General features: G+C 32.5%; 1 protein-coding gene across 4 annotated transcripts in view; it reads right to left on the reverse strand.

The window, feature by feature from the left end:
• Nucleotides 1-5,422, reverse strand: part of LOC106458100 (interferon regulatory factor 1-like) — a 53,086-nt gene that overhangs the window by 13,750 nt on the left and 33,914 nt on the right. The gene's annotated exons all lie outside the window — the stretch shown is intronic.

The raw sequence follows: 5,422 nt of genomic DNA on the forward strand, positions 1-5,422 counted from the left end.
GCATTTGAACCCGCGACCTGCAGACTGTAAGTCGAGCTCCTTAACCACCTGGCCATGCCGGGCCATCCTGTAGTTAGTTTTAAATATAATAAACCAATAGGACCTCTCTTTATTTTTTTAACTACAAAATTTATTCAAGACCTCAATCCCGAAGAAATTGATAACTTACGTTATAATTGTATCAACAGTGATTTAATTTATTCTTTTCATAATTATATTATTACGGGTAATCTAGAAGTTATTAAATATAAAGATTTAAAAGTCATTTGATAAAAATATTAAATTTAGAATTATAAAGCACACGAAAAAAAGTGAAACATTAAAAGGTTCAGAAAAAAATACTGATTATTATATTTTTATCCTCTGTTTTTCCTTTTTGGAGTGGAAATAATTGTTTATTAATTCTATGAAAAAGTTAAATGCTTTAAATTTATTTAAATTTGACAGATATTAAATTTAATATATTTCAAAATATGAAAAATTCAAAAACAATTTATTATCCCTATTGAAAAAGCAGGTTGTAATTTTGTCAAAAAAATTTATGAAATTTAAGAAATTAAAACAGTTAAAATATTTACAAAAAGTACATTAAATAAAAATACTATCATTACTAATTTAAAGAAAGCTATAAAAGTGGAATATAAACATACATTCTACTACACCTAATTTAACTTTATATCCAATCCGGATATTGCATAAAACACCTTTTAAGCTTATATTCATTACAAATTCTTTAAAAACTGTTCTAAATCCCTTTATATTACACTTAAATGGATCACTATTTTTGAGTTGTTAAAAGCAATATTTCAATTTTGGAAGAACGTTAAATTGTCTGAAATCAGATATCTCTATTATCACTTATGATTGTGCTACATTACACACCAAAATAGATTTAAAGATTGATAGAGTTTTTAATTATTCAATTGATCAATTTTTAGACATAGACATAGTTAATCCTAAATACAAATTCACTAAGCAACAATGTGAAAATATACATGTTATATATATATATGTAATAATTACACTGTTTTTTGGTGAAAATATATTTAAACAAATAGTTGGTATTCCAATTGGAGCTAATTTCTTCTCAAACATGGCTAACAAGAATCTGTACTCTATGAAAAAATATTTTTGAAAAAAGTAATAAATCCTAATTTCTACAATTACAACATTTGGCTATATCAATGATTTAATTTTTATCCATAACTTAAACTTTGATCCTAGTCAAATATATCCAAAAGAACTTATACTAGAAAGAAATAATAATAGCAATAATTGTGTTCATTATTAAGATTTAGATATTGCTTTTGTGGAGGACAGAATGCAATTGACCATTTTTGATAAAAAAGAGTTTCTCATCCTTATTCTACCTGCCCCAAATAGTGTAATCCTGTATATCCGATTAAAGGAAATAGTTATCTTACAATTAAAAATGATATTTGATTATTTGTAACAACAGCCATTCTTTTATATATAATGTTCAATTACTGGCAAATAGATAAAAATATAATGGATATAAAAATTAAACATTTTTATAATAAATATTGCAAGGTGTTAATATATATATATATTTTGTACAAATGAAATGATTACCTTTGTGGGATCATAAAGAGGACGCTAGTTATTCGTGTTCATCCAATGTTTATAAATAACGAACCATAAAATATTATTGTTTAGTGACTTACACAGTACAAAGGGCCGAAAAGACCAACTCCATGTAGCTGGGCTTGTCTCAGCTTACCCTGATTATCTATATAATAAGATTCAGTGTGTGTGTGTGTGTGTGTGTCGTAACTCCTGTTACATCGCAAGTCTTACCGACTTCTAAGTAGTACCAAGCGAATCTGACACCAAATTTGGTATTGATTTAAGTTACAAGCCGTTCGTAACTTGGTTAAATAAATTCAATTTGCATTATAGCGGCAATGATCATTAAACTGAAAAAGTGCAAAAAGTAGTTCAAGCATTAAATTTGCATTGTAGCGTCCCTGTAAATGTGGGTCCATAGGCCCACGGGTTCGCTAGTTACTTGAATAAGTTTTATCAAGGAAGAATGATGTATGTTTAATTAATTATTACTGAATTATCGAGTTTAAAGTTTATAGTTATAATTATCATCATTTTGTAATAATTACAAGATTATTAAAAATTATTACTTTAAAAAGGGAAATACGGATCGTAATAAAATACAGAAACGAGATGGCTAGCTTAAAGTGTTTGTTTGTTTGTTTGTTTTTAAATATGCACAAAGCTACACAAGGGCTATCTGTGCTCTGCCCACCACGGGTATCGAAACCCGGTTTCTAGCGTTGTAAGTCCGCAGACATACCGCTGTGCCACTGGGGGGCAGCTTAAAGTGAAAATGCAGTCGAAAAAAGTAAACAAAGAAGCTTAAGGTTAGAGACACAAGATAAATAAAAAAATGGGAGTTTAAAAACCTGCAAATATGTAATCATACAAGACTGGAGATACTGTAGAATAATATATACAACCTTGAATGCTTATCTTATTTACTATCCCTATTTGAAGGTGTTTAAATTCCCCGTACTTTTACTTATTTTGTGTTTCAAACCCTAAGCTTATTTTTGCGACTGCATTTTCATTTTAAGCTAATTATCTAGTTTCTGTATCTTTTACTATCCCGTTTTTAAGTTGAAAATTGTTAATCATTTCGTTTCTTTATTGTTCATGTCCACAATGGCCATAAATGTGTATAACAACAATACTGTCCTATTTGAAACAGTTTAGTTTAATGAAATGTGTAGTTGATATATGATGCTATCTCGGGAAAAAATGAAGACCTTTGAATTGGCTCCATGCAGATTGGATGGCTATTGCTCCTGATATCATTGCCACAATGTTATCATTGATAGTGGTACTGTACGTATGATCACTATGATGCATAGTGATCAACATACCACGTTATGATATGCTTTTAAAATATATATATAATTACTATATTTATACCCTGTAGCTATATAGGGAGACTGTAAACACTGGTTTGGAGGGACCACTGAACTATACTGGAATGGTGCATGGACCGCATTTTGTAACCGCATGAGTTTTATATATACACACACATACATGCAGGCTTTACAGCTTTTTTTAAGTTGTAAAGCCGTATGTATATTGCTAGCCATGTGAATTATCAAGTTGTTGAGATACATGCATATATATTCAATACAAATATACGAGCCCCCAGTGGCACAGCGGTATGTCTGCGGACTTACAACGCTAGAATCCGGGTTTCGATACCCGTGGTGGGCAGAGCACAGATAGTCCATTGTGTAGCTTTGTGTTTGATTACAAACAAACAAACAAATATACGAAAATGTGCCAGTACAATACCATATGTACACAAATAAGCATTTTCAATGTTTCTTATAGTTGTTATATCTCCTCTTTCCTCCTCCTCTCCGCTGGATAGTAAGGCCGGTCACGGTTTTGGTTTAACTCATCAGATTTCCTCTTAAAATGACATTCTGCACATTCTACAAGTTCGAAAATGTGTTGATTAACAATTACGAGTTGGTTATATTAATATACTTCCAACCTCCACTTCTGATGGAGTTTGAGTAGTGACACTTCTACGAACCTCTTCCACTTTGATACTCTTAAACTCTGGTAAGCCCTGGCTACCGCATACTTTATTTGAAACTAATTATTTTCTAAATAAATTATATATCTACAAAATTTCTGCTTCATTTCGCCTATAATCGCCATCATTTTCGCCATTTCCTGCTTGCACGATTTTTACCACTCCTTATCATCAACTTCAACGATGGCTACTCTATCTGCAGTATCTATAAAATTTGAAATCGGGCAGTGTTGGCTATATAATTCGACACTTAGGATCGGCAATCATGGTGATTGCCGATCTGATGCTCGAAACCATAGCTACTGACTATTTGTTCGCATTACTTCGAGATTTAAAAATTTAAGCTGCAGCTGGAGATTTCTTTGAGAATATAGTGACCATTTAGTTTCTGTGTAAATAAGTTCTCTTATACATAATGTATAGCAATGGGCAAATATGCCTAGACTAAGACACAACCCCCACGAATGGCGTTTAAAATTTTACCAGTAGAAAAGCAGCCTTTTCAAATAAAACATCGCTTTAAACAAACTTTCGTGCCTTTTAAAGTAATTATTCTATGAATTTCTGTAATAAAACTTAATATTATGTGTATTGTTTTTTTTACTCCTTCACTTCATGCAAAAGTATTCACCTCCTACCAATAATGTCATATTTTGATGAAACACAAATAATGTAAATAATTTTTTAATGAACTTGTTTTTATTCAAAACACTAATTATCAAACTTAACATTGTTATGTGTGATGGAGGTTGAATGCCAGCAAAACCTGCAAAGAAAATATATAAATTGAAATTTGCTGATTATATAAGTATTCAGCCCCTAAGTCAGTATTTGTCAGAAGCACCTTTGGCAGCAATTACTACTGTGAGTCTTTATGGATATTTCTCTAACAGCTTTGCACAATGGGATGGTGTGGTGTAATTTTTGCCCATTCTTCTTGGCAAAATTGCTCCAATTCTGACAAGTTCGTTTGAGGATCATTGATGGACTGCAATCTTCAAGTCTCGGCATAAATTTTCTATTGGATTCAAGTCAGAACTTAGACTGGACCAGGACATCCAGTTTCTTCTTTTGAAACCATTCCAGTGTAGCTTTGGTCTTGTGCTTCGGGTCATTGTCTTGCTAAAATGTGAATTTTTGATCAAGTTTTAAATTTTGGCTGACTCACCTGTACTTTTCACCATCCATCTTCCCTTTAAACCTGACAAGCTTCCCAGTCCCTGCTGATGAGAAGCATCCCCATAACATGATACTGCCACGACCATGTTAGGATGGTGTTGGCTTAGTGATGTGCTGTGATGGGCTTGCACCAGATGTAACTCTTTAAATTTAGACCAAAAAAGCTAAATTGTTGTCTCGTCTGACTACAAAACCTTCTGCTACATGTCTGCAGTATCCTTTGCATGCTTTATCGCAAACTCCACACGAGATTTAAGATGATTCTTTTTTAGTAATGGCTTATTTCTTGCCACTCGACCATACAAGCCAGCTTTTTGTAGGGACCAGGATATTGTTGATGTATGAAAACTGACTCCCATCTCATACATGGAACTTTGCATATATTTCAAAGTCACTGTTCGCTTCACAGTGGCATCCCTCACCAGTTTCCTGCTTTCCTGGCTGCCTAGTTTGGAAGGGTAACCTGATCTGGGTAGAGAATGGTTGGTATGAAGCACATTCCACTTCTTAATGATGGATTAACCATACTCAAAGGTATAATCAGCGCCTTTGAAATTTTCTTGTAATCTTCTTTCTACCACTTTATCCCCGACTTGTTTGGAAAGCTCTTTAGTCTTCATGGTTGGTTTGCCGTATTACTATGTG

Source organism: Limulus polyphemus, unplaced genomic scaffold (assembly GCF_000517525.1).
Source record: "Limulus polyphemus unplaced genomic scaffold, Limulus_polyphemus-2.1.2 Scaffold416, whole genome shotgun sequence".
NCBI classification, from domain to species: domain Eukaryota; kingdom Metazoa; phylum Arthropoda; class Merostomata; order Xiphosura; family Limulidae; genus Limulus; species Limulus polyphemus.